The following is a 23066-nucleotide window of genomic DNA, read 5'->3' as shown; positions in this document are numbered from 1 at the left end:
GATGTCATCGAACATTAAGCTTTGATGTCATCAAAGGTGCTTCGATTCTATCGAGAGAGTCCTGAGTCTCATCGATGTCATCAAGGATACTTCGATGTCATCGAAGGGACCTCGATGCCATCAAGAATTTCAGAGTAAAATCCAGTTTGGTTGCTGGACAATCCCAACTCTCAATTGATGTCATCAAGCAGGTCTTTGATGTCATCGAAGACTGTTTGATGGCAACTAGATGCCATTGAACATCACATAGAATCTGTTGTTTTAGGCTATCATTTACACGGAAGATTCGCACCACTTATAGCCTTGTTTATCATATTTTTCTTAGTCTTATAAGGCTAGTGGATGATCAAATTTATATTCCTATTAGGTCAAGATCATCTAGAGGTTATAGGGTTGTTTTGGGTCAACGGTTAGGGGTCACCAAGGCACTTGTTTTACTTGTTCATGCTACTTGATGGTCTGTTTTCGCTTGTGTGTTCAGTTTTAACTTTCCAAAGGCTCAACCGACTACTTGACACAACGAATCACGTGATCGACAAACTGGGGTACAATAATGAGTGCAGTAACATAATTATGCCTATTTGAAGGCTAGGATGAGGATATTTCTAATGTCCTTAAACCATTCAGTTTGGAAAGTTGTCAAACAAGGATAGACGATTCCCATGGAATAGGTCGTGATTGATGGTAGCACCATTACTGCTCCCAAAGAAAAATCCAAATGGAGTGCCGATGAGAGAATAATGGATAAATATAATGTTAAAGCTCTTAATGTTATTTACTATGCAGTTTCCCCTAACAAATTTAGACACATGCACTTGTACAAGAAGGAAGCGTGGGATAGCTTGAAAATCACTCACGAAGGAACTAGCACGGCAACAAGATCAAAGCTCCAGCTCTTAACTACAAATTTTAAATATATTAAGATGGAAGAGACAGAAACTTTCATGGAATTCTACTCCAATATGAATGATAATTGAAATTCCATGTGGGTTTAGGAGAGGATTTTGGAATGACGTATATGTAGGAAAAAACTCAAATCCTTACTAGATAGGTTCACTCCTAAGATAACCTCTACAAAAGAGTGTAGGAACATAAATGATATGAAAGTAGAAGAACTTATAGGTTCCCTACAAACATTTGAACTACACTTTAAAACCCTCTCTAAAGATAAGAAACTAGCCGCCCTCAAAACATCATATAGGCATTCACATAAACATAAAGAAATCAAATTTGAAAGTGATAGTGATGTCAATGATTAAGAAGAAATAGCTAAAATACTTAAGAAATTTCTCAAATTTACTAAAGGGAAGAGTTATGACAAGAAGGACAAAAAGATGGACAAACATAAAGAAAAATCCATCAAACCACCTAAACAAGTCCAATGTTACAACTATGAAAATTATGGACATATTGCCCCTGATCGCCCTAGCAAAACAAAATTCAAAGGCAAGTCAATGGCGGCAACATGGGATGATACGGAGGAGTCTGAATCCACTCAAGATGAATCTAGTGTGGAAGACATGAGCCACATGCATATTTTATCAGCTCACATCACACCATCCCTCTCCACAGATATGGGAGACCATAAATCCACAATAAGGTGACCTTGTAAGGTCCCCTTTGGGCTGAAAAGTTAAATGTAAGTGCTTATACTTAAGCACAATTAAGATTGTCAAAATTCGTAGTCCTAAAAGGAGCATAATTACTCATGAAGATACACTTTAACAACTCATGAAGACCTCATAAAGACTCGATCAACATCTCAAAGAAGACTTAACATCTCAAGCCTTTAAAGCCTTACTTTGTTCGAAGATCAGAACACTTTGTATGTGTCAACCATTAGGTCGTATTACCTTATATTGACCCTAAATTAGGTGCATTTCACATAATATCATGATAACATATTATTCTAAGTAAAATACACTAAAGATAGGCCAGCCCAACCTCAGGTTCAACCAGCCTAACTACCTTTGGCCAACCTAACATTATTCAGGCAAGTATACATCAAGACAAAAAATTTTCAAAGCAAGTTCGGCTAGCCCAACCCGTTCTATCATGCCCCAAATCTGGGGACGGACAGCTTCTGTCATGTCCCGAATCCGACACTCAACTTCCATACACCAAGTCCCAAGTTCGGCGCACCACAAGGAAGATTTACCTAAGCATGAAGATCCATGATCAAAATACCAAGTAACACTCTCCATTATAAAGCCTAATGGTTATAAGTACAATGCTTTCCAAAAGATACACAATGACAATATTGCCAAATAAAAAAATAGACATAATGTATCTAGAAAGCTAAGTCTTCCAAGCTACTCTTGCCCTGAAAAAAAATGAAAAATAGGAAGCTTAGATAAAAAGTCTAGTGAGTACACACGTGTGTGCAGTGTGTCCTACATGCAAGCAAGATAAACATGCTACGAAGAAATCATGTATGGTGAAAGGCGTGTAGTGTGTAAGGTATGAGGCCAATGCTAATGCAATGCATATGCATTATAGTAATACTCCGAGTCAATGCTACCAGCATCACTAAGTTATATTTTCATTTCTCTTATACCACAGCCATAACCATATTACATGCATCCGTAATCACATCATCATCATCATATTGTCATGCTATATCATAACTGTATATCTCGGGAAAACATCGTGGTCGACACCCATGTACCAGATACCAGCAATCGACCTCGCTGCCCACCAATGGAGTTACATCCTCCATTTGGTATACTAGTAGCGGACCTCATTTGTGCTTCTCCTTACCGGCGGCTCAGACCGGTCCCTGTTTACACCTCGGCCCTTAAGCAGGTTAGACTCACCTCTTCTCAATCCGACCTCGTAGTGGGAGTCAAATCCATGACCCATGTATCCACTCAACCCAACGGTGAGGTATCCCTAGCTAGCATCAGGGTTTAGGGACTTTCAACCCAAGGGGCACATCATCCCTTACTATTTCCATACTTCCGGTGTCCCGTTCATTTTCAGGGATAACCCAAGTCATCATCATAGATGTACATTTCGTCATCAAGATCCAACTCATCTTATAGGGCATAATTGTAGTATTTTGATAATCATGTATGTCATAATTATGCATGAATTCAAGAAATTATGATAAGGCATACGTTCAAGTGTATTTGGTATGCATATAATGCCATAAGTTTAGGGTTTGTATAACTTTTAAGACAAAAAATGACATATAATCATCATGTGCCACTATTAACTATATCAATCCATGGTCATGTGACTAAACTGAAGAGGACATATCTTACACATGAATAAATGTATTGAAATACACTTGCACATACCATCATTCCATGGTGCATGAGTATGCTCAATATCAACATAATTAAGTAGATGAATTTAGTATGCTATGAAGTGGAACAACATTAATCAAGATATTAAATCACATACTTCTATTAATCATGATCACTAAAATCACTAATATCATTATAGCTATCATAATCACGAGCATTAATTGTATTAAGAATTATACCATATTCTTCGCAAGATAAATATTCCATTAGTGGCTTTAGCCCGACATAATTTTCTTCTATTGGGACCACATGGTTAATCCTAACTGGGCCTTATGGTTAATGAGTGGTGGTGACATAAAGTACATGCACTAAGTGGTTATGAGATGAAAGGCATAGATATAACATATAGTAAATGAGCCATAGGATGGATGGTGCTGGTGAAACTCATATAATGTAGAGGGCTTCACTTTTAACTGGGTTGTTAGTAGGTTGGATTTGTAAATAATTATCATAGTATTTCTACAATGGTTTAGAAGGCATAGGTAAATCTCATAAGATACAGTGAGCCCTATGTTGAACAACTTGGGTATATAATATACACATAAAAGTTAGTCACGGTTGGATGATGTGGGTTTGTCTCATACAATGTAGTGGGTCCTACTTCTAAGTGGTACTTCGAGCAGATGAGTCCACACATAAACATTACGGTGAGTCCCAATAAGTGGATAGTATAGGTAACTCACATACATTAAGGTAGTACAAGGAAGAACAGTTTAGACGCACAAGGCATAAGTTAAAGGGCTCCATGATCGAATTGTTTGGTTAGCAAAACAATTGAACGGTGGATAAAATATGTACATTGAGTGGGTTCACAAGTGTTCGAAAGTTATATGTTCAATTAACACTATTTCATATCGTCTGACTTATTTAGGAATTGGATCTATGTCATTTTGGAATCATATTCTTGAATAAGTTAGCCTAATGGATAAATGGTGAAATATGCAATACTTACATCAAGGTAGGATCCATAATCAATTTGATACACGTCCTAAGTTCACATAACGTAGAGGTTACACCATCAGCATAGTCCATGAGTCTGAGTAATCACACAATTCTCATATGCCCACATGGTCTTATGGCCACTCCATTATCAAAAGTCCATATGGTTGAGTGGCCACACAAATGTCACTCTACTTGTCATAATAAGGGACTTAAGGTGAGATGGTTACTTATTATTATTATTATTATTAATATTATTATTATTATTATTATTATTATTATTATTATACCATAGCTCGCATAATGGGGCAACCGCTTTACTAAAATTTTACATAGTCATGTAGCTAATACCACAATTTCACATAGTTTATCAGTTACCTAAGCACCACATGATCATATGGTTGGGACACACATTCCCCACATACCCACATGATTTACGGCTATCTACGTCACACATGATCACAAGATTTATGAGCTACATATTCAATACCATTTTGCCAAATCTAGCTGCCATTCATCTCGTCAGTGATCATATGGTTAAGAGTCATAACAATCATAAATCCACTTAGACAAGTAGTCACACAATTTCTCCAATTTCATACAGTTAGGTGAGCTATAAAAATCACGCATTCACATGGTGTGGTGCCCACACAACGTCCACCAATCCACACGACTAGTTGGGCCAGCCAAAATGCTAAATTCCTATGGTGTAGTGATCCATATGATTTTTACCAACTGACGATCTAAATGAGGAATAACCATTACAATGGGTACTATGGAAACGACTTAGATTGCAATAAATATATAGGAAGCCCCACACTCTAAAATAATCTAACAAAATAGATGAATGGCTGGTAAAACCTATATATTAGGTAGCCCATGATCTGTTAAAAAGGATAGATGGATAGATTTCTCACAAACTTTTCTGCAGCACTAGGAAATATTTAACGGTGGACAAGTGATCAATATTGCTCCCGTAGCATGAGATTTGGATTTAACTAGTGTACGGGACCATAAGGATAAACTGATGAATGGCATAGATCTACATCATACTATAAGGTGGAGTCCATGGTCAAGGAAGCGTCCTAGCATATAGGGGGCACACTAGAGCCTAAGAATTTCCAATGGTTGCTACCATTGTTTCTACTTACAGCGTGGCCCCACCTAAAATTGAGTTTTACTTCATCTTGTGTCCATGGGCAGGAGATGGGCCCACTTTCCAAGTGACTGGAAAATATAGGCAGTGTGGGTATACAATAGATGCACCAAGGTGGGCTCCACATGCATCACGTTATGTCGAGGGAAGTTTTTATCAGTAAGCATGTAATTCCCTTTCCTTATTATTATTATTATTATTATATTTTGTATAATTATGGGTCCCATTGACATGGTGGGGTCCACCCCATGAACAGTTTGTACAACACACAACATCATAGTTGATACCACCTACTAGATGAATGGAATGGCTATAAGGTACATACATTGGGTGGGGCCACAACACATGGATGGTCTAAATGATGGACGACTTGGATATAAAATACATGTAACGAGTTGGCTCCACTGTCCAATGACCGACCCAACTTTGGTGGTAGTTACACATCATGGTAGAACTTAAGGGATTTAATGGTAGGGATTTTCATTCCCATTGTTTCTTATGGTGTGGTTCACCTAAGGCGTGGATCTATGTAAGACCCTACCTGAGTATCCATTTCATTCCTTTAGGTCCCATGGTCCTACCTGTCGAATCCTGGTGACCCGCGACCTGTGGATTCTATTTGCTGTCATCCTTAAGTTTCATCTTACTTTCTGATCCAAATCGACTCGAAACCTATGCCATTATGACTACATTGGCACCGCAGTTCCAACACCACGTCTTATGCATAATTCTGACATGTACATCTTGAGATATGGACCGCACCATTTTTGGCCACTTACCATGCATGTGGGACCCACCTAGACCCATGGGCACATTTTCCCATGTGGGCCCCACCTAGTGCTCTCTCTCCCATGCTATCTACTCATTGCCTACCCTATAAGCCTAGAAATGATTGTTTTTCTTTTTAACAAAATAATTATTAGATTTCTTTTTCTCCTTTCTATGAAATTTCTCTTCCCAAAAACAAATCATTACACTACTACTACCTCTCCTCTCTCCTCTCTCATTTCTCTCCTTCTCCCTCTCTTGCATGGTGTAACGTCCACCTCCCTCTCCCAAAATCTAGCAACATCTCCCTCTTCTCTCTCCCTATCTCACCCTCTAAACCCCATCTCCACCATTAGAACCTTTCCTTTGGAGCTATGGAGTACATGGCTTGAAGTTTGAGGAAGATCTTGAATGTGGGTGATGCATATTGGAGTTTCTTCCTTCTTTTCTTCTTACATTTCCTTTCTAGCATATTTGGGAGTATGTAGGACCCACCAATCAATGGTGGAGGTCCTACATAAATCCATGATGTGAGGCCAAAGGCCTATTTCATGCATGTATGTTTCCATGGTGGGCCACTCTCCATGGACCCACCATGATGAATTTCTTTGATCAAGGGTTTGATTGGTCATCTAGACCATAGCATGCATGGTGGGGATAATATCAGCAACTTCTTTGGATTGTAAGATCATATGCATGCATGGCCTATGCAAGATGTAGGTGTGACTGTAATGGTGAAGGATTCATAGTATCGAAATCCTCCTTTATGGCCATTGATCTCCCCCCCCCCCCCCTCTTTCTTTCTATTTCTTTTCTCTATTTTGCTCCTGATGTTGGTGGCCCACCGATGTGACCAAAAAAGTCCCAGACCCATTAGATTTTGGGACACCCAGGCCCACTAGGCTGGACGTCCATGTGCATGTGGATTGTATGGGTTGGATGGCCCCATAAGGCATGATCTCTTGGAGATTTTTGGATGGATTTTGGTCTGGAATTTTTGTGGTCCTTCTAGGTGGACCCCACTTGTGTTTTCTAAGCATTTATCCCTTTGAATATTTTTCTATGGGCTGGAAATTGACATCACATGTTGCTGTCCAAATTTCAGGCCATTGGATCTATGATTTTTGGGCATTGTTTTGGGCTTGTTTGTAAGGTTTTCTCCCTAATTTCTTTTGGGGTTTTCTGAGGTGTGGACCCCACCTTGATGTAGGATGGAGCCCATACCATCTATCCCTGATTTAAGACCCATGGAGTGGGCCCAAGAGGGCTGGATTGTCCAGAATTTTTTGAACTGTCCAACAGTCCTGCATGCAGAAAATGGACTTGTTCCAGCTTGGTTTGGGGGAAAGTGGGCCATCCTAGTGGACCCCACTTGTTGTCCATACATGGGTGTATCAAATTCACCCATTTTCCCTTTGATTTGGCAGGCCTAGGCCTACCCCATCAGGTGTCAAAGTTGGGGACAACAACATTTTTAGATATACCTTTCTGTTTATTTTTGTGTGATTGCTTTGAGCATGTGTTTGGCTTCCAAATTTATCTTCATATGATCAAGGGCCACCCGGACCACCAGATTTTTGGGTGTTCATGGTTGGACAATAGCCATACTGGACGTCTCAAGGTGGTCGGTGTCCAGCATGGGCTGGTCATCCCATTCTCTTTGAGGCCACCATGATGTAGTGTTTCATCCATCCATTCACCCATTTGGTGTGGCCCACCCTTGGTGGGACGTCCATGGTGGGGCCCACCTTGGGCTTTGTTTTGGGTTGTCGTCAAAGCCTTGGACCGCCCGCCTGGTTGGGATGCCCACTGATATGGGCTGCTGCTGGACTTGCAGTCCAGCAGTAAGGCCCATTTGATTTTTGTGATACTCATCCACCCTCCATCTAGTGGGGCCCCCTGTGCACATTTCTGGCCACTCTAGGATTTATATTCACCTCATGTTTACCAGTTTCTGGGCTCCAGCAGGCCCAGGAAGTGAGTGGGCTGAAATTTCAACAAGTACTCAGAAATTTCTGCATATAGATGATTGTTTTGGGGATTGAGGGGCCCACCAGGCTGAGGGTTGTTTTGTGTACACACTATGCATGTTAACCTCTAATTTTTAGGCTTAATTAGTGCCTTGTGAGGCCCACATATAAATTGATTTCGAGGGCCTTGGTAGGCCAGATTTTTAGGACATCTTGTAGGCCTAAATGGGTTGGAATGTCCTAGTTAAGCCCAATAGATTAATGGGCTATGTCCACCATTATGTTTTGATGGATGGGCTGGAAATATAGGTGTGGTTGGGCCCTTAGTTGCCCACCAAATCAACTAGATTCTTGGACTAAGGTTGTTAGGCCCAATTTGCTTAACTTGAATATGATTCTTGTCCATGTGATTGGGATAATGGGCTGCCTGGACTTGGTGACCTTATTCTTGGGCTAAAACCTTCCCTTTAGGCCCATGATATTGGGTATGGATTGGGCCATGTATTATCCTTTGGACCCTTGTTATGTATGTAGGCCTTGGGCCATTTATTTAAGGCCCAACATGTGAGGTATGTGGTATGTATATAGTTGCCCATTTCTTTTATATGGTTGTACTCGGGCCACGGGCCTTGCTTCTTAATAGGTTGTGATTGGGCTACCTCCTTGGGACAAATGGTGGTTGGATGTCCACATTTGTGTACCCTTCTAGGCTCTTGCTAGGCCCAGTTGCATGTATGGGTGGTTAAATGTCCACCATAGACCCTTTGCTAGGCTCATTCCTATCATTTAGACCCATTTCATTATCTATCTTAGTCTTGTGGGCTACCCCAGGCTATTCGGCCCCCACTAGAGGTTGTGTTCCTTATAGAATTTCTCTAAGTACCTAGACCCTATTTGATTAGGAGGAGAGTACAACATCATCGCATGACATACTTGGTTATTTTCATGACCCATTCCCATGTGCATCATATGTATGCTTGGTTGAGTATGATTGGTCATGGTTTATGCCATTGGCAGGCTGTTATGAGACTTCCTAAATAATGGAGTTGCCCCTCTTGAGCGCATTAGATGCTTGGGATTGATGCATGGTTGATTGTGTGATTCATGCATCTTGCATTATATAGCACGTGGATATTCGCCCTTACTTCATCAGGGTTGTAGCCTCCATAGGCATATCGTAGATGGCTGGATTTGGACACCGAAAATGTTACTTAAGCATTTAGGGCACTTAGGTTGTCCTTGGGTGAACGCCCATAAACCTTCATTATACCAGGAGACGCCTCAACGCCGAGACTGAGTGAAAAATATGAGTGCCCGAGTGCCTTATACCATTAGGTCGTGACTCCCACTGTAGCGTGGTCGGTTAAGATGGAGTGTGGCCTTACCCGCTTGAGTTGGGGAAATAGTTAGGCTGAGTTTGACCAACTCGTGAATGGGTCCGCTACCATCGAGCCTTAATGGTGATTGGTTGTCCACAGGCAGGTAGTGAGGTCTCCTACGCTCGTTACACTGTGCAGCTAGGAGAGAGGTAGTTGGCTGGTAGTGTATTTGACCCCGGTAGATTCCCTATAGTGGAAATATATTAATATGTGGACTTGATATGAGGACTGGCATTGATTGCATTACACCTTGCATTGGCAATGTTGACCTCTTATGCATCGCCTTGGTGTGGCGCCCAGTACTCATATGTTGCATAGCATAGCCTTGGAATGGCTTATTGCATTCATGCTTGGTATAGCATAGCCTCGATATGGCTGGTGGCATTGATGATATTCATGGTCCATGTCATTTTCTTCCTCGTACTTTGATATCGCATTCATGACACCTATCCTACACACACTTACACCGCCCTCTAAGCTCTCTATAAGCTTATACACGATTGTGTGTGCAGGTGATTCGAGGCCAGAGAGCAGAGTAGGAACTGGAGCGTGTCATTAATCCTTTTGGAGCTTTCTTTATATAGTTCTTTGTATTTCCCTTTGCGCCTTGTATCTTGTAAAAGTTTAAATTCTTAGTGGATTTTGTAATGATGTTCCTGTAGTTATTATCTGTGGTTACTATGTTATGATCTTGGGTATGCTCTTTATAGATCAAATTTATATATAAAAATCCTCCTTATAGGATCCCAAGATCAGAACCTGTTGAATGGGTACCAGGAGCCGAGAATGGAGTACTACGGAGTTTGTCAGTGTCGGAATCGGCTATCGAGATTCTTGTAAGTCCGGTCACCGAGTCTGGGGCGTGACAATCTGCCTCATACTTTCATTCATTTCTTAAAATGATTTGAAGGGGTGGATGAATGACCCATATATACTTTTCATCACTAAGGTGGGCCCCAGAAAAATCTGAGCATTTTGAGTACAATTTCCACTGTCCAAGTGGCATGACCTACCTTATTTTTGGGACCATACAATGAATGGGGCTAGTAAGATGGATGAACGGTGTGGATTTAGCACATACATCATGGTGTGGCCATGATCAGCCTCACAAAACTTTACCCCAGAGGTGGGCAGGGACCGCCCTCTCTGGACGCACAACGTCCAAGGAGGACATCACCTCCTCCATGCCCTTTCTTTTCTATTTTATTTTTATTTATTTATTTATTTTTGTATATTTCTCATCAAGGTGGGCTACTTGAGAGATCCAGTCCATCCATTGTGTGTGTCCCACTTAGTTGAGGGGTCAGTCCAAGTTTCAGGTGCATCCAAATTTCAGGTGGACCCCAACAAGTACTTTTATATGATTTACCTACTCTTCACATGATTTTAGATGGTGTGGGCCACCTGAGTTTCGTGTATGGCTAATTTTCGGGGTATCCTAATTTCTAATGGGGACCCATCAAATGCACGGTGTAGATATTTGACATACATCACGATGGGGCCTGTGGTGGGACCCATTGTCCCTGTCTATGTTTTCAAGCAGTAGGACTAGACGCTCCAGCATCCTTTTGCTTATTTATTTATTTATTATTATGTTAGTTTCTTGTAGATTTTCATATGTGGAGCTCACATGAGGACGATCCAGTCCACCTGTTAGATTCTATGACTCTTGACAGACCTAACAAGCCCAATATTCTGCATTTTTTGGCGTACAGAAACATCACAGCAGGCCCTAACGGTTTATTACCATTAATACGATCTTTTTTATTGTGTGGCCTACCAGAGATTTGTATTGTCTTCATTTTTTAGCTCAATGCCTAACATAATCTGGGAAATTGAATGGACGGTGTGGATCAAATACATACATCATGGTGGGGCCTGTTGTGGCTCCCACACTCTCCCCCTTATATCAAGCAATATGGACACTGCTTGATGCAGCGTCCTCTGGACGCTGGCAGCAACAGCGTCCACTCTCCTCTCTCTCTCTCTCTCTCTTTATTTTTTATTTTTTATTTTTTGAAGTGTGCACATGTGTGCATGGGTGTGTGTGAGTTTGGTCAGCCCAATGGGCCATGCTTGGATGGTTGGATGACTATAAAGATCATAGTTGGGCCATGTTTTGCTGACCAAGCTGATATTTATGTTTTCTCTTCATCCACATCCTTGTGACCATATACCCATGTATGATGGTTAGTTTACATCACGGTGGGCCCACGGCTAGTGGGTCCAACATAAACTTTAGATCAAGCTAATATTTGTTTCATCCCATCATCTATATGTGTATAACCATATATCACAATGGGCCTTACCATCAATGGGTCCTACATCATCATTATCATTATCATCACATTGTCACCACAATTAATTATCTGAATAATCAAGAAAGAAAACAAACCATAAGAGTGAAGGGGGTGTGCTCACCTTGATGGATTAGATGGATGGTTGAGATGGATAGAAGGGATGAGATTGATGGAGTTGATGGCCCACCAAGATCACTCCTCTCTCTCTCTCTCACTCACTTCTCTCTCTCTCTATTGTAGGAAATGGTGAAAATGCTAAGGGATGGAGGGGTATTTGTAGAGAAATGGATAAATTTTTTTGGTTAGGTTAGGCTAATGTGATTAATGTTAGCTTAGGATAGGATTATGGGAATTTATGCATGATTAAGAATTAATGGTGGATTAAAGGGGCATGGGATGACATGGTGTGATGATCTTATGTATAAGGTATGGTATGGAGAGAAGTTGACATTGGGGAGGATATTGTGACACCTCATCACTGTTGCACGTGTGGGCGGGCGCATGTGGGCAGACGCTGATGTGGGCGGGCCTAAGGGCCTGGGCGAGCTACCAGTGGTTAGCAAGCTACTGTGCTGATAGGCTACTATGTATGCAGTGGGGGTTTAACTTGTCCTACATCGGAAGAATCGTAGAAAGTTGTGGTGGTTATATGTGAGGTTCGCACCTTAAGGATACAACACGTTTTAGGGGCAACCCTGAGAACAAAGCCGTAAGCCCTCTGGGCAAAGCGGACAATATTGTGTCCTTGGGTGGGGTGTTTCATGATCTGCACTTTGCTGCAACACTTGATTGAAGGCTTGGCGGGCCGCAAACAACGACACCCACATCGACTTTCCTCCAATGCTTAGCAATGGAGCTGAAAATCACTAAAAATAGACAAGAAAAATATTCAGTAGTCCATTCACACTAATGAAGCAAAAACAGCCTAATTGTAATTACCTTCCTTAGCATTCATATTGAGGAACCATGCTCCAAATTGCAATTGCATTACTTTCAAGTTGGATTTGAAAAGAATCATTCTGTAATTTGAGGGCTACTTTCTCAACATGAATACTAGGAAATTGGGATTTCATTACAATATTGTTTTTGTCAAAGGTATTTTGTTTTGCCATTTGTATCTAAATGTGAATTCTTTTCTTGTTTTCGTTGTCATTTTTTTATTTGTCAATTTCTAAAAAATCATCTTTTGGTTCATGGTTCGTAATTACCTTGAATTAGCACCATTTATCATGCTGAGATTTGTTTTTACTTTCGTCATGCTCAATGTATTTAGACTCGAACTGTCCTTGTAGGGAACCTTTTGGAGAATTGAATTCCATCGTTGGGGGCAAAAGCTAATCATTCCGGTAAGCTAAATCTCATCCTATGCACCCTGTACTAATTTATCATTAACTTTCATGGTTGCTTAAATGCTCTAGAATTAATTTTGACAATCGGGCTTCTACCCATGTTTGCACGTGTGGACACATTGGAAGTCATCACACAAACTATTTTAATCCTTGATGTGATGATTAGGTGCCATTTGATCAGGCATGGTACTATTTCTTTTGGATCCGGATCAAACTATTTGTCTTCTTGGTTTCTCTCAACAAATTGTGAAGAGAATAAAAAGCTTGTTAGTTTTTTTTTAGGTTTTTATAATATATTTTTTTGATACATAGGTTTTTATAATATTAATGCTAACATATTGGCATGTGTGCATGTCTTGCTTTTTAGACATTTGAATCCTGTAATCGCCAGGCTGAAACATACCTTGTATAGCTAGCATACCTTATATAGTTGGTTTTCCATAGGTAGATGATTCTGATTTTATTTCCTTCCTTGTATAGATGATGTAATCTCTATATATTCAACCCCTTTGGGTTGTCTCAAATACACAAAAGCTTTCAGCTCCTCTCGGTTTACATGGTATCAGAGCCTCACTGATCCAAATCCGACACCACCTGTCAGATCCGACCACCCCTGCGTCGTCCGACCACCCCTGCTACGTCGTCCGATCATCCCTCTACTCGTCCAACACCATCTGCTGCTCGTCCCGCGTCCCCTGTTGAAGATTCGACCACCCCTGTGCGTCCGACCGCCCCTTGTTGAAGATCCGACCACCCCTGCGTTGTCCGACCGTCCCCTGTTGAAGATCCGACCACCTTCTGCCCGTCCGACCACCCGTCCGACCACCTCTTCTTGTCCAGCATCTTTCTCTCACTCTTTCAAAAAATGAAAAATAAAGATTCATCTTCTAAAGAAAAGAGTGAAAGGCTAAGCCTCCTTAAGCTATTTGAGCGATAATTCTTATATTTGATTTATCTAATTCTATTCTCTTTCTCAAGTTTGTTTAAATATTTTAATAGAGTAATTCATACTCTACTTGAAATTTAAATAATCGAATTTGAAACATTAGGGTATTGTTCATTTCGTTGAAAATATATTAGATCGCTATATTCTTTTTAGGTTGAACACATACACGACTTCATCTTTATCCTAAGAAAGAAGATATTCAAAGCTACATTTACGTCTTTGACTCGCCAATTGAAGATAAGTACTATTTTACTTTCATTTCTATTTAGGTTTTTCTGAGATAGCCCTGAAATCTCATAAGGGTTGTTTTGTGGTGAGCCCATGAAAATCACACAGTGGGTTTTGTTGTGGTGAGCTTGTGAAAATCACACAAACTATATAAGGTTGTTAAGGTGAACCTATAAAAACCTTAAATAGTGAAAGCCAAAATTATGAGGGTAATTATTTTAGGAGTAGAGTAGGTGTGGAGTTAAGCACCAAAACACTAAAGTCCTTATGTATTGTGGTGATTGATTTATTCTTTATATGCTTTCTTTGTGATTAATTGTCTCGTGCTAAGTTTGATATTTTGATCGCAAAGACGCCGTGAAATGAGGTTGTTTTGCCTAAATCTTTTAAGTGAAAATTGTCTTATGAACTATTTGATATCAAGAATTCAATACTCTAAGAAATTGAATATATTTGTTTTATTATTCTGCATTGTATCAAAATTTTTTGTGTTGTCCTATTCCCCCCCCCCCCCCCCCCCCCCTCTAGGACATCTATAGCTCGTCCTTTCAAGTGGTATCTGAGTGGGTTGCTCTTTTTAGGATTAACATCTTAGAGATAGATTTAGAACTATTAGTATGTCAAATTTCGATAGTGTATCCATTTTCAAGTGACCACCCTTTGATGACTCAAACTACTCTTATTGGAAAGCAATGATGAGGATTTTCCTCAAGGCCATTTATGAAAGTGTGTGGCAAGCCACTATGACCCAATGGATCCCTCCTATGATGGAAGTAGTAGCTGAAAATGAAACCACATCCATGAAAGAAATCACCTATCCTTTTTGAACGACAACTCAGAAAAGTAAAAGTAGTGTAAATGCAAAAGCCCTTAATGCTATTACTTATGCTCTATCACCGAATGACTTTAAAAGAATCATTTCTTGTGATACAACAAAACAAGCATGGGACATTCTCGAAATGACACATAAAGGGACTAGCATTGTTAAAAAGTCTAAGATTCAAATCCTCACAACGAAGTTTGAGGAAATCCGTATGGAAGAAAATGAGTCATTCATGGACTTCTATACAGAACTAAAAGACATTGTTAACTCTATGTGAGGTCTTAAATAAAAAGTCCCTGAAAGTAAGATGTTCACAAAAATATTACGATCACTTCCTGACAGGTTCAATTCTAAAATTACTGCTGCTCAAGAATTGAGGGATACCGATGCTATGAAGGTTGAGGAATAGTTGGATCTCTACAAACCTATGAGTTGAATTTCAAAGCTCCTAAAAACACGTCTATTGCTCTTAAATCTTCTAAATTTAAATCTAAATCCAAAGACATAAATTCTAAAAATGATGAGAATGATGATGATATGGCTATGTTGACTAAAATTTTTTATAAAATTTTCAAAAATAAAAATAAATCAGATCTTCAACAACATTTTGACAAAAGAAAATGAAACTCAAATGTTTGGAAATCAAAATCTAAAGACATCTAATGCTTCAATTGTTCTGAATTTGGGCATGTAGCTTTAAAATGTCCTAAGAAGGACAAATCTAGAAGAAGAGGCATGATTTCCACTTGGGATGAATAATCAGAATCTGAATCCAACTCAAAAACTAATGAATCAGACCAAGAAACCGAGAAAGGTCAAAAGGCCTTCACGACCATAACTAGAATCACTTCCTCAGATGAATGTGAAACTTCTGATTATACACTTGGAAGTGATTCTGAAAACGAAGATGACCTTCAAATCACTTATGATGCCCTATATAAAGAAAGTTATAAGATTGTGGCTAAATTGAAAATTCAAAAAGAAAACTTTGCTAAATTGAAATTATAACTTAAAAAATCATTTTTGGAAAAATCTCATTTTTCTGATTATTTTAAGAAAACCAAACTATATTTAAGTTTGAAATTTTGCTGAAACTCTAAATCTCAAACCTAAAAATGAGAATTTAAAATTAGAACTTACTTCCCTTATGACTTTAAAAGATACTTGGATATACACACAAGGAAGCCAGAAACTTGAAAAATTATTAACTGCATCTCGCAGAAGCAGTGACAATTTTGGTTTGGGATATATCAAAGGTTGCATAGAAAAATCTAAAAACTCTACTCCCACATTTGTAAACGGTAGATCTTCAAAGTTTAAAGGTGTTCGCAACCCCAAGTGTAGGGTCGTGATGTAGTAATAACTCAGTAAGACCGAGGTTGAATCCACAGGTAATGATTCTGATTTTATTTCCTTCCTTGTATAGATGCTGTTGTAATCTCTATATATTCAACCCAAATGGGTTGTCTCAAATACAAAAAACTTCAACTCCTCCCGGTTTACATGGTATCGAGCCTCACCGATCCAAATCCGGCATCACTGTCGATCCGACCACCCCTGCGTTTTTCGCCGACCCTGCTGCGTCGTCCGATCATCCCTCTGCTCGTCCAGCGCCATCTTGCTGCTCATCCCGCGTCCCCTGTTGAAGATTCAACCACCCCTGCGTCGACCGTCCCTTGTTGAAGATCCGACCACCCTGCGCGTCCGACCGTCCCCTGTTGAAGATCCGACCACCCGCTGTCCGACCGTCCCCTATTGAAGATCCGACCACCCCGGCGCGCCTGCTTCGTCCAGCCACCTCTGCTCGTCCGCCGCTCGGTCCACTCGCTCTCTTTGAGTTCCAGCGACCTGCTCGTCCAAATTGTGCTCATCCTGTTGAAGATCTTTGAAGATCTCGTTGCTCATCTGCTCATCCAGATCTGTTGCTCATCCAAATTGCTCCAAAGAACCTCTGCTCATCCGCATTTGTTGCTCCCATCCGACTTATTCTTGTCGTTCCTATTCCGCCAAGATCCTATTCCGCCAAGATCCAGATACTGCTACCCGTTCAGATCTGCTGTACGGTACACCTAAAACATTCTTCTGCAAAGAACTCTTTGCGTGCTTTATATTAATTTCGATCAATAGACAAGAACTCATCACGCAGAGGCCCCAAGGTGTAGTTTTGATGGTACCAACTATTCACTATGGGCCATCCATTTTCAGAACTTCCTGAAGGGTCGTGGTTTGTGGGGACTAATTGATGGATCTGTTACTATTCCCACTTCCACGGATGCCGATAAATTGGCTGATTGGGAAATGAACAATGGACGGATTATTACCTGGATTCTCGATTCGGTCGATCGATCCATTGCTGTTGGCCTCACACCTCATCGCACGGCTAAGGCAATGTGGGACCATCTTCAGACAATTTATCAACAAAGTAATGCGGCCCGGTCATATCGTCTGGAACAGGATCTCGTTAATCTTACTCAGGGTGATGACAGTATTCAATCATTTTATTCTAAAATTGTCACAATTTGGACTGAGATGGCCTTGATGGATCCAATATTTCCTAATGACTTTAGGATTTTCCAAACTATGCGCGAGAGTGCGCAAGTTCGCCAATTTCTTATGAAGCTACGTCCGAAATTTGAGCATTGTCGGGCCGCTCTCTTGAACCGTAGCCATACTCCTTCATTGAATTCAGTTATTAATGATTTATTGGTTGAGGAACAACGACTGAAAGTTCTCTCTCTTCCTTACTCAACTCCGAGATCATCTGATATGATGTTTGTTGTGTCCACCACTACACCAACACGTGGTTGCAATCCTTTGACTTGTTGCGGCTACAAAAAGGTGGGTCATGTTGTCGCTCAATGCAAAGAATGGTGCGCTTATTGTCAACGGACTGGTCATGGTATTCAGGACTGTCATACACGTGCCTATACATCTTTCGGCCGTGGATGTGGTGGTCGTGGCCGTGGCCGTGATCATGCTCTTTCTGCTACTGTTGACACTATTTCTTCCAAGTCGTCTATTAGTGATTCTGCATTTACTATTTCTGCTGAAGGTCTTTCATCTCCGTTGACTCCTGCGATGCTCCAGCAAATCGTTCAGGCTCTTTCTGTGGCCGGTATGTTAGGTATATCCCCATCTTCTACATGGTTCTTCAATTTGGATGCTTCCAATCATATGACCGGTGCTATATCCCATCTTCGTGACATTCGTCCTTACACCAGTAATCAGGCTATTTATATCGTGGATGACACTAGACTACCTATTTAGTCTATTGGATCATTGACTTTCTCTCCTTCTGCTCATCGCCAGTTTACCCTTCGTGATATGTTTCATGTCTCTAACCTCCCCTCCAATTTAATTTCAGTTGGTCAACTCACATCCAATAACTGTTTAGTCATATTTCTTCCCAACTATTGTTTTGTGCAGGATCTGACAACGGGGAAGGTACTTGGGAGGGGTAGGCGGCATGGTCGTCTGTACGTGCTGGATTTTGATCCATCTGTCACTCTGGCTCGTTGTTTCTTTTCTCCATCTTCATCAGATATTTGTTCGGCAAATAAATTATGGAAACTGTGGCAATTTCGCCTGGGTCATCCACATTCCAATCAGTTACTTCAGTTAATTTCGTCTGGCATGTTAGGGAATATTTCTCTTAATAAAAATGATTTGGATTATTCTTGTTCGTCCTTTTGTCTTTCAAAAAGTAAGTGTGTTCCATTTTCCCTAAGTACTATAAAATCTTCTATGTTTGAACTTGTGCATACGGATGTCTGGGGTCTTTCACCAATTATGTGCTTAGTGAATTCTATTTACTTTCCATAACATACTACTATTTTATAATGTTGGCCATGCTCATCACCTCAAGTTTTATTAAATAATTAAGTACTGATTCCCAACTTATCATCTTTTCCTTCTTTTTTCAATTTTTGATTTTATATCGACGGTTCCTTTTATTTATGCATTCTTTTCAAACTTTTCATTCCTTTCCATTTTTTTTGTCATACATAACCTTTTTGTTGATCTCTCTGTTTTTTAGCTGGTTATTTTTATCTTTTTAAGATGGATAAAATTCTCCAGACTTAATTCTCAATATCTATCAATGATACACATACTAACAATGAGAAATTCTAGTACAATTCACAGAAAGCAATTTGAATGTGGCTTGTGACTTAGATTAACATGATATTCAAACTTCTTCTTAATCAATTGAATGCAAGAATTTAAATGATAGTCTACTCGGTTGATCAAACTCCAACAATTCAAAGTTCAATCTCCATCTTATCATGATACTCAAAGCATTCTTAATTCCACAAATTATCATTTCCCAAACATGTTTTTAACTTGAAAATTGGAAAATTTTCACAATTTTTACTCAAAACTAAGAAACCACTAATTAGTTTACCTAATCCACACCCCCAACCTAAAACCTACATTGTCCTCAATGTAAAAGATATGAGCATGCAATGCACATGAGACAATGAAAAGAAATGGAAAATGATGGGAGATAATACCTGAAGAAGGAGAATTAAAGCTTTTCTAAAGTTCTTAACATGTAAATGGGTTAGCACGAAGACTAGACAAACTGAAATCAAACTATACTAATCCTAAATCCTATGAAAGCAATAAACCTAACTACACCTCCATCAGACTAAGAGGTCAATCCTGGTACATAGGATCAGTCAGAGGCATGGACATGTCCTGTGAATTAAACTTCTTAACAAATGGTTTGTGACGATGTCCATTAACTTTGAAAATATTGGCATTTGTCAGATTCCTTATCTCGACGACCCAATGAGAATAGACATTAGTAACAGTGAAAGGGCTGATCCAACAAGATCAAAGTTTTTCAAGCAAAAATGTAACCGAGATTTGTATAAAAGGATTTTTTGACCGGTTATGAATGATTTCCGAAGGATGTTCTGGTCATGGAACACCTTCATCCTGTCCTTATAAATTCTCGAGTTCTTATAAGCGTCGTTCTAAATTTCCTCAAGTTCATTTAGTTGAAGCTTGCAGAGTGAGCCAGCGTTATCCAAGTTCAAGTTCAGATTTTTGATAGCCCAGTAAGCTCTATGCTCTATCTTCACAGGCAAGTGGTAAGCTTTTCCATAGATGAGTCTAAAGGGAGACATTCCAAATGGGGTTCTTAAAAGCTGTACGACAAGCCCATAAAGTATCATTCAAAATGGATTGACCAATCCTTACGGTTAGGGTTAACCATTTTCTTCAGAATTTGTTTAATTTTCCTTTTGAAAATCTTGGCTTGTTCGCTTGTCTACGGGTTGTATGGAGTGCTCACTTTATGAGAAATGCCATATTTCTTCATTAAGTTCTCAAATGGCTTATTACAAAAGTGTGAACTTCCATCACTAATGTGGCCCGAGGCATTTCGAACCGGGAAAGGATATTTTCTTTTAAGAATCAAATGACTGTTTTATGATCATTATTCCAATATGGGATCGCTTCGATCCACTTAGTGACATAATCTACTACTAATAAAATGTAAATATTCCCAAAGGATTGGGGGAATGGTCCTATGAAATCGATGCCGCAACAATCAAATGCTTCAATGATAAGAATGGGGTTCAAAGGCATCATATTGCGACAGGACAGCCCTCCCAATTTCTAACAATGCTCGCAAGCTTTGTAAAACTCATGAGTATCTCTAAATGTCGTGGGCCAGTAAAAGCTACATTATAAAATTTTAGTCGTGGTCGTTTTTAGTCAAAAAGTGACCACCATAGTCCTGAGAATCATAAAAGGAGATGACACTCTGATGTTCATTGTCTGGCACACATCTCATTAGAATTTAGTTTGGGCATTATTTAAACAAATAAGGATCATCCCAGAAAAACTAACGTACCCGGGTGAAGAATTTTTTCTTATCTTGCGCAATCCAATATGTCGGCGTGAAACCTATAGCAAGATAATTTGCAATGTCAGCAAACCAAGGTAGTTGAGAGAATTTAAACAATTGTTCATCAGGGAACATATCGTTTATCAATGTCGGCTCAAGGGAATCAGGGAGGTCAAGTCTAGAAAGGTGGACACCCACTACATTTTCTACTCCTTTTTTGTCTCATATTTTAATATCAAATTCTTGGAGTAAGAGGATCCATCTTATCAGGCAGGGTTGGGCATCCATCTTAGAAAGAAGATACTTTAGCATCGCATCGTCCATGTAGATGATGATCTTAGATCCAATCAAGTAGGACCTAAATTTGTCCAAAGTGAACACTACAGCTAAGAGTTCCTTCTCCGCAGTAAGTAGTTTGCTTTGGTAGAATTTAGAGTTCTACTTGCATAGTGAATAATGCAGGGCCTCTTTTCTTTTCTCTAACCTAACATCGCGCCAATAGCATAGTCAGATGCATCACACATAATCTCAAAAGGGATGCTCCAATCGGGTGGCTCCATGATAGATGCGGTAGTTAACATGCCCTTGAGCTTAGTGAAAGCTTCTTGACATTGTTTAGTCCACTCGTATGGTACATCCTTTTGAACTAGATTGCATAAAGGATGAGAGAGATTACTAAAGTCCTTTATGAATCATCTATAGAATCCACCATGTCCTAGGAAGGATCGCACGTCACGTATGCTCGTGGGTGGAGGTGGGTTAGAGATAAGATCAATTTTTTCCTTGTCTCTCTCGATTCCCTTGGACGAAATTATGTGTCCAAGCACAATTACCTTGGGAACCATGAAATGACATTTCTCCCAATTCTGAACTAAATTCTTTTCCTCACAACGCTTCAGCACACGTTTAAGATTTTCAAAACACTAGCTAAAGGATGGACTAAAGATAGAGAAGTTGTCCATGAAGACCTCTAAATATTACCCCACCATGTTTGAAAGAATACTCAACATGCAATGCTGAAAAGTGGTGGGGGCATTAAATAGTCCGAATGACATCTTTCAATAAGAAAAGGTACCAAAGGGATATGTGAATGTTGTGTTCTCTTGATCTTTAAGGGCTATCTTTATCTGATTGTAGCCCGAATATCCGTCAAGGAAACAATAGTAAGAGTGACCAGCTAGCCTTTCCAAATTTTGATCAATGAAGGGCAAAGGAAAGTGGTCCTTCCTTGTAATGGTATTCAACTTCATTTAGTCAATGCACATTCTCCAACCAGTAGTAACTCTAGTTGGCACGAGTTCATTGTCAGCATTAGCTACGATGGTGATTCTGGACTTCTTAGGAACTACCTAAGTTGGAATCACCCATTAACTGTCGAATATAGGGTATATGATACCCACATCCAACGGCTTAATTACCTTAGCCTTAACTACTTCTTTCATATTTGGATTGAGTCGATACTGTGTTCATCGGGAGGTTTTCACATTATCCTCAAGATGTATGCAGTGAGTATAAATTAAAGGGTCAATTCTCTTAAGGTTCGCAATCAACCATTTAAGAGCACCTTTTTTTATGCTCAATGAGAGTGGAAATGAGCACACTCTCTTGTTGTTTCTCAAGGTGGGTAGATATCACCACTAGGTATGTCTCATCTTGACCTAAATAGACATATTTAAGATTGGCTGGCAAAGGTTTTAGGTTAAGCTTCGGTGCTTTGAAGTTAGACGGTAGAGGCATTACATCGGTTTGGGTATTTTTTCAAATCATGGTATCCACCGGTTAACTTCAAGTACCGATGTAGCATCAAGTAAGGCATCCATCTCTCTAATCATGTCATCATCTAAATTAGGGGAGTGGGCCAAGCACGTCTCTAAAGTGTCAGAGTATAGAGTCAGGAGTGCTCTATCTTCCACAAAACAATCGATCATGTTAATGTCGTGGGTATCGTCATCATCCTCTGGCTATTTTTTCATGTTGAAAAAGATATTGAGCTCCAATGTCATATTTTTGAAAGATAAATTCATAATTCCATTCTTATAA

This window comes from Magnolia sinica, chromosome 1, assembly GCF_029962835.1.
Source record: "Magnolia sinica isolate HGM2019 chromosome 1, MsV1, whole genome shotgun sequence".
Classification (NCBI taxonomy): Eukaryota; Viridiplantae; Streptophyta; class Magnoliopsida; order Magnoliales; family Magnoliaceae; genus Magnolia; species Magnolia sinica.
The sequence above is the reverse complement of the archived record's forward strand: the minus strand, read 5'-3'. Positions refer to the sequence as shown.